This window comes from Pseudophryne corroboree, chromosome 3, assembly GCF_028390025.1.
Source record: "Pseudophryne corroboree isolate aPseCor3 chromosome 3, aPseCor3.hap2, whole genome shotgun sequence".
Taxonomy (NCBI): Eukaryota; Metazoa; Chordata; class Amphibia; order Anura; family Myobatrachidae; genus Pseudophryne; species Pseudophryne corroboree.
In genome coordinates, this window is record NC_086446.1 from 141,827,790 (window position 1) to 141,836,052 (window position 8,263).

Sequence of the window (8,263 nt, forward strand, 5' to 3'; positions counted from 1 at the left end):
GCTTATTAGCCTTTGTCAGTATGTACTTTTGCAAAGTGTCTCTGTGGCGCAATCAGTTAGTGTGTACGGCTATAAACCAAAAGGTTGGTGGTTCAATCCCACCCAGGGACGTAATTGACCTTGTTATCAGATTTTGGTGATCTTTAAGTAGACAAGTCAAAATTTCAAACCCCCTCTTATGGTGTAGGGTACCTGGCCTTCTCTGATGTAATCAGAGTTAGATTTGATTCAGTGATTTTATAAAAACAGCTAGGAAGCACAATTTAGCAGTGGGTTGCAGAGAAAAAGAAATATGCTGGCAAAAAAAATCCAATTGAGTGATTAAACAGCTCTTAATTTTCTGGCTTTATTTTTATGCTAACAAATTTGTTCTTTGAAAAGTGTCCACAAAGCCAAGTCTCTGATTAACACCTTTGTAGGGATGGTTTTTAACCTATTACTAAATTAAATTTGCTTCATTGGAAAGGCAGCAAGATGCATCCTCATTTCAATGTCTACTGAAATAATACGGGTTGACACAAGGAAACATTAACGCCACTGCATCCTTGCTGCTTTCTCATGTGGAAGTCTGTTTAATGTGAAAACAAGGTGATATCTAATTAGCACACAGGTAAGGAATTAAGAAAATCTTTATTTAAGGGTGAAGATGTTTCTCACAAAATCGTTGCCCCAATGCATCATTGAAAGTCAAGCTGGAAAGATGATTTTAATATATCACTTGTACATTTTGTATTGCTCTTCTGGTGACAATGTAGTTTGTTTTTGTCAATTACCCTTTTAATAATAGGGTAAAGAAAATTTAGAGGATTTTTTAAAGAAAACTATACTGTCAATATACTATTAAAACAAATTAAAATGGTAAAAGTTATTGTACTTTAAGTAAAAATAAAAGAGCAAAAATATCAATCCCAGTTTTGATTACTTAAATTAACAAAAAAATATGCATATAGCAAAGGATAGTTTCATTCTGCCTACCTCTGGGTTATGGGCCCAGCATGCTTCCATTGCAGTACTCTGCTGCACATGTAAGTGCAAGAGATCCTGAAGCACTCAATCATCATGGGAAAGTACCAATGTGTTTCTTCGTTGGTTGATGGAAGAAACATCTTACAAAAACTCTCCAGATTATTGACTTTTTAAAGTTTTTCTAGGAAACGTTTTAGATGAATGCTTATTAGCCTTTGTCAGTATGTACTTTTGCAAAGTGTCTCTGTGGCGCAATCAGTTAGTGTATATGGCTATTAACCAAAAGGTTGGTGGTTCAATCCCACCCAGGGACGTAATTGACCTTGTTATCAGATTTTGGTGATCTTTAAGTAGACAAGTCAAAATTTCAAACCCCCTCTTATGGTGTAGGGTACCTGGCCTTCTCTGATGTAATCAGAGTTAGATTTGATTCAGTGATTTTATAAAAACAGCTAGGAAGCACAATTTAGCAGTGGGTTGCAGAGAAAAAGAAATATGCTGGCAAAAAAATCCAATTGAGTAATTAAACAGCTCTTAATTTTCTGGCTTTATTTTTATGCTAACAAATTTGTTCTTTGAAAAGTGTCCACAAAGCCAAGTCTCTGATTAACACCTTTGTAGGGATGGTTTTTCACCTATTACTAAATTAAATTTGCTTCATTGGAAAGGCAGCAAGATGCATCCTCATTTCAATGTCTACTGAAATAATACGGGTTGACACAAGGAAACATTAACGCCACTGCATCCTTGCTGCTTTCTCATGTAGAAGTCTGTTTAATGTGAAAACAAGGTGATATCTAATTAGCACACAGGTAAGGAATTAAGAAAATCTTTATTTAAGGGTGAAGATGTTTCTCACAAAATCGTTGCCCCAATGCATCATTGAAATTCAAGCTGGAAAGATGATTTTAATATATCACTTGTACATTTTGTATTGCTCTTCTGGTGACAATGTAGTTTGTTTTTGTCAATTACCATTTTAATAATAGGGTAAAGAAAATTAAGTGGATTTTTGAAAGAAAACAATACTGTCAATATACTATTAAAACAAATTAAAATGGTAAAAGTTATTGTACTTTAAGTAAAAATAAAAGAGCCAAAATATCAATCCCAGTTTTGGATTACTTTAATTAACAAAAAAAAATGCATATAGCAGAGGATAGTTTCAATCTGCCTACCGCTGGGTTATGGGCCCAGCATGCTTCCATTGCTGTACTCTGCTGCACATGTAAGTGCAAGAGATCCTGAAGCACTCACTCATCATGGGAAAGTACCAATGTGTTTCTCGTTGGTTGATGGAAGAAACATTTTACAAAAACTCTCCAGATTATTGACTTTTTAAAGTTTTTCTAGGAAACGTTCTAGATGTATGCTTATTAGCCTTTGTCAGTATGTCCTTTTTGCGAAGTGTCTCTGTGGTGCAATCGGTTAGTGTGTCCGGCTACTAACCAAAAGGTTGGTGGTTCAATCCCACCCAGGGACGTAATTGACCTTGTTATCAGATTTTGGTGATCTTTAAGTAGACAAGTCAAAATTTCAAACCCCCTGTTATGGTGTAGGGTACCTGGCCTTTTCTGATGTAATCAGAGTTAGATTTGATTCAGTGATTTAATAAAAACAGCTAGGAAGCACAATTTAGCAGTGGGTTGCAGAGAAAAAGAAATATGCTGGCAAAAAAAATCCAATTGAGTGATTAAACAGCTCCTTATTTTCTGGCTTTATTTTTATGCTAACAAATTTGTTCTCTGAAAAGTGTCCACAAAGCCAAGTCTCTGATTAACACCTTTGTAGGGATGGTTTTTCACCTATTACTAAATTAAATTTGCTTCATTGGAAAGGCAGCAAGATGCATCCTCATTGCAATGTCTACTGAAATAATACGGGTTGACACAAGGAAACATTAACGCCACTGCATCCTTGCTGCTTTCTCATGTGGAAGTCTGTTTAATGTGAAAACAAGGTGATATCTAATTAGCACACAGGTAAGGAATTAAGAAAATCTTTATTTAAGGGTGAAAATGTTTCTCACAAAATCGTTGCCCCAATGCATCATTGAAATTCAAGCTGAAAAGATGATTTTAATATATCACTTGTACATTTTGTATTGCTCTTCTGATGACAATGTAGTTTGTTTTTGTCAATTACCATTTTAATAATAGGGTAAAGAAAATTAAGTGGATTTTTAAAAGAAAACAATACTTTCAATATACTATTAAAACAAATCAAAATGGTAAAAGTTATTGTACTTTAATGAAAAATAAAAGAGCAAAAATATCAATCCCAGTTTTGGATTACTTTAATTAACAAAAAAAATGCATATAGCAGAGGATAGTTTTAATCTGCCTACCTCTGGGTTATGGGCCCAGCATGCTTCCATTGCAGTACTCTGCTGCACATGTAAGTGCAAGAGATCCTGAAGCACTCACTCATCATGGGAAAGTACCAATGTGTTTCTTCGTTGGTGGATGGAAGAAACATCTTACAAAAACTCTCCAGATTATTGACTTTTTAAAGTTTTTCTAGGAAACGTTTTAGATGAATGCTTATTAGCCTTTGTCAGTATGTACTTTTGCAAAGTGTCTCTGTGGCGCAATCAGTTAGTGTGTACGGCTATAAACCAAAAGGTTGGTGGTTCAATCCTACCCAGGGACGTAATTGACCTTGTTATCAGATTTTGGTGATCTTTAAGTAGACAAGTCAAAATTTCAAACCCCCTCTTATGGTGTAGGGTACCTGGCCTTCTCTGATGTAATCAGAGTTAGATTTGATTCAGTGATTTTATAAAAACAGCTAGGAAGCACAATTTAGCAGTGGGTTGCAGAGAAAAAGAAATATGCTGGCAAAAAAAATCCAATTGAGTGATTAAACAGCTCTTAATTTTCTGGCTTTATTTTTATGCTAACAAATTTGTTCTTTGAAAAGTGTCCACAAAGCCAAGTCTCTGATTAACACCTTTGTAGGGATGGTTTTTAACCTATTACTAAATTAAATTTGCTTCATTGGAAAGGCAGCAAGATGCATCCTCATTTCAATGTCTACTGAAATAATACGGGTTGACACAAGGAAACATTAACGCCACTGCATCCTTGCTGCTTTCTCATGTGGAAGTCTGTTTAATGTGAAAACAAGGTGATATCTAATTAGCACACAGGTAAGGAATTAAGAAAATATTTATTTAAGGGTGAAGATGTTTCTCACAAAATCGTTGCCCCAATGCATCATTGAAAGTCAAGCTGGAAAGATGATTTTAATATATCACTTGTACATTTTGTATTGCTCTTCTGGTGACAATGTAGTTTGTTTTTGTCAATTACCCTTTTAATAATAGGGTAAAGAAAATTAAGTGGATTTTTTAAAGAAAACTATACTGTCAATATACTATTAAAACAAATTAAAATGGTAAAAGTTATTGTACTTTAAGTAAAAATAAAAGAGCAAAAATATCAATCCCAGTTTTGATTACTTAAATTAACAAAAAAATATGCATATAGCAAAGGATAGTTTCATTCTGCCTACCTCTGGGTTATGGGCCCAGCATGCTTCCATTGCAGTACTCTGCTGCACATGTAAGTGCAAGAGATCCTGAAGCACTCAGTCATCATGGGAAAGTACCAATGTGTTTCTTCGTTGGTTGATGGAAGAAACATCTTACAAAAACTCTCCAGATTATTGACTTTTTAAAGTTTTTCTAGGAAACGTTTTAGATGAATGCTTATTAGCCTTTGTCAGTATGTACTTTTGCAAAGTGTCTCTGTGGCGCAATCAGTTAGTGTATATGGCTATTAACCAAAAGGTTGGTGGTTCAATCACACCCAGGGACGTAATTGACCTTGTTATCAGATTTTGGTGATCTTTAAGTAGACAAGTCAAAATTTCAAACCCCCTCTTATGGTGTAGGGTACCTGGCCTTCTCTGATGTAATCAGAGTTAGATTTGATTCAGTGATTTTATAAAAACAGCTAGGAAGCACAATTTAGCAGTGGGTTGCAGAGAAAAAGAAATATGCTGGCAAAAAAATCCAATTGAGTGATTAAACAGCTCTTCATTTTCTGGCTTTATTTTTATGCTAACAAATTTGTTCTCTGAAAAGTGTCCACAAAGCCAAGTCTCTGATTAACACCTTTGTAAGGATGGTTTTTCACCTATTACTAAATTAAACTTGCTTCATTGGAAAGGCAGCAAGATGCATCCTCATTTCAATGTCTACTGAAATAATACAGGTTGACACCAGGAAACATTAACGCCACTGCATCCTTGCTGCTTTCTCATGTGGAAGTCTGTTTAATGTGAAAACAAGGTGATATCTAATTAGCACACAGGTAAGGAATTAAGAAAATCTTTATTTAAGGGTGAAAATGTTTCTCACAAAATCGTTGCCCCAATGCATCATTGAAATTCAAGCTGGAAAGATGATTTTAATATATCACTTGTACATTTTGTATTGCTCTTCTGATGACAATGTAGTTTGTTTTTGTCAATTACCATTTTAATAATAGGGTAAAGAAAATTAAGTGGATTTTTAAAAGAAAACAATACTTTCAATATACTATTAAAACAAATTAAAATGGTAAAAGTTATTGTACTTTAATGAAAAATAAAAGAGCAAAAATATCAATCCCAGTTTTGGATTACTTTAATTAACAAAAAAAATGCATATAGCAGAGGATAGTTTTAATCTGCCTACCTCTGGGTTATGGGCCCAGCATGCTTCCATTGCAGTACTCTGCTGCACATGTAAGTGCAAGAGATCCTGAAGCACTCACTCGTCATGGGAAAGTACCAATGTGTTTCTTCGTTGGTGGATGGAAGAAACATCTTACAAAAACTCTCCAGATTATTGACTTTTTAAAGTTTTTCTAGGAAACGTTTTAGATGAATGCTTATTAGCCTTTGTCAGTATGTACTTTTGCAAAGTGTCTCTGTGGCGCAATCAGTTAGTGTGTACGGCTATAAACCAAAAGGTTGGTGGTTCAATCCCACCCAGGGACGTAATTGACCTTGTTATCAGATTTTGGTGATCTTTAAGTAGACAAGTCAAAATTTCAAACCCCCTCTTATGGTGTAGGGTACCTGGCCTTCTCTGATGTAATCAGAGTTAGATTTGATTCAGTGATTTTATAAAAACAGCTAGGAAGCACAATTTAGCAGTGGGTTGCAGAGAAAAAGAAATATGCTGGCAAAAAAAATCCAATTGAGTGATTAAACAGCTCTTAATTTTCTGGCTTTATTTTTATGCTAACAAATTTGTTCTTTGAAAAGTGTCCACAAAGCCAAGTCTCTGATTAACACCTTTGTAGGGATGGTTTTTAACCTATTACTAAATTAAATTTGCTTCATTGGAAAGGCAGCAAGATGCATCCTCATTTCAATGTCTACTGAAATAATACGGGTTGACACAAGGAAACATTAACGCCACTGCATCCTTGCTGCTTTCTCATGTGGAAGTCTGTTTAATGTGAAAACAAGGTGATATCTAATTAGCACACAGGTAAGGAATTAAGAAAATCTTTATTTAAGGGTGAAGATGTTTCTCACAAAATCGTTGCCCCAATGCATCATTGAAAGTCAAGCTGGAAAGATGATTTTAATATATCACTTGTACATTTTGTATTGCTCTTCTGGTGACAATGTAGTTTGTTTTTGTCAATTACCCTTTTAATAATAGGGTAAAGAAAATTAAGAGGATTTTTTAAAGAAAACTATACTGTCAATATACTATTAAAACAAATTAAAATGGTAAAAGTTATTGTACTTTAAGTAAAAATAAAAGAGCAAAAATATCAATCCCAGTTTTGATTACTTAAATTAACAAAAAAATATGCATATAGCAAAGGATAGTTTCATTCTGCCTACCTCTGGGTTATGGGCCCAGCATGCTTCCATTGCAGTACTCTGCTGCACATGTAAGTGCAAGAGATCCTGAAGCACTCAATCATCATGGGAAAGTACCAATGTGTTTCTTCGTTGGTTGATGGAAGAAACATCTTACAAAAACTCTCCAGATTATTGACTTTTTAAAGTTTTTCTAGGAAACGTTTTAGATGAATGCTTATTAGCCTTTGTCAGTATGTACTTTTGCAAAGTGTCTCTGTGGCGCAATCAGTTAGTGTATATGGCTATTAACCAAAAGGTTGGTGGTTCAATCCCACCCAGGGACGTAATTGACCTTGTTATCAGATTTTGGTGATCTTTAAGTAGACAAGTCAAAATTTCAAACCCCCTCTTATGGTGTAGGGTACCTGGCCTTCTCTGATGTAATCAGAGTTAGATTTGATTCAGTGATTTTATAAAAACAGCTAGGAAGCACAATTTAGCAGTGGGTTGCAGAGAAAAAGAAATATGCTGGCAAAAAAATCCAATTGAGTGATTAAACAGCTCTTCATTTTCTGGCTTTATTTTTATGCTAACAAATTTGTTCTCTGAAAAGTGTCCACAAAGCCAAGTCTCTGATTAACACCTTTGTAAGGATGGTTTTTCACCTATTACTAAATTAAACTTGCTTCATTGGAAAGGCAGCAAGATGCATCCTCATTTCAATGTCTACTGAAATAATACAGGTTGACACCAGGAAACATTAACGCCACTGCATCCTTGCTGCTTTCTCATGTGGAAGTCTGTTTAATGTGAAAACAAGGTGATATCTAATTAGCACACAGGTAAGGAATTAAGAAAATCTTTATTTAAGGGTGAAAATGTTTCTCACAAAATCGTTGCCCCAATGCATCATTGAAATTCAAGCTGGAAAGATGATTTTAATATATCACTTGTACATTTTGTATTGCTCTTCTGATGACAATGTAGTTTGTTTTTGTCAATTACCATTTTAATAATAGGGTAAAGAAAATTAAGTGGATTTTTAAAAGAAAACAATACTTTCAATATACTATTAAAACAAATTAAAATGGTAAAAGTTATTGTACTTTAATGAAAAATAAAAGAGCAAAAATATCAATCCCAGTTTTGGATTACTTTAATTAACAAAAAAAATGCATATAGCAGAGGATAGTTTTAATCTGCCTACCTCTGGGTTATGGGCCCAGCATGCTTCCATTGCAGTACTCTGCTGCACATGTAAGTGCAAGAGATCCTGAAGCACTCACTCATCATGGGAAAGTACCAATGTGTTTCTTCGTTGGTGGATGGAAGAAACATCTTACAAAAACTCTCCAGATTATTGACTTTTTAAAGTTTTTCTAGGAAACGTTTTAGATGAATGCTTATTAGCCTTTGTCAGTATGTACTTTTGCAAAGTGTCTCTGTGGCGCAATCAGTTAGTGTGTACGGCTATAAACCAAAA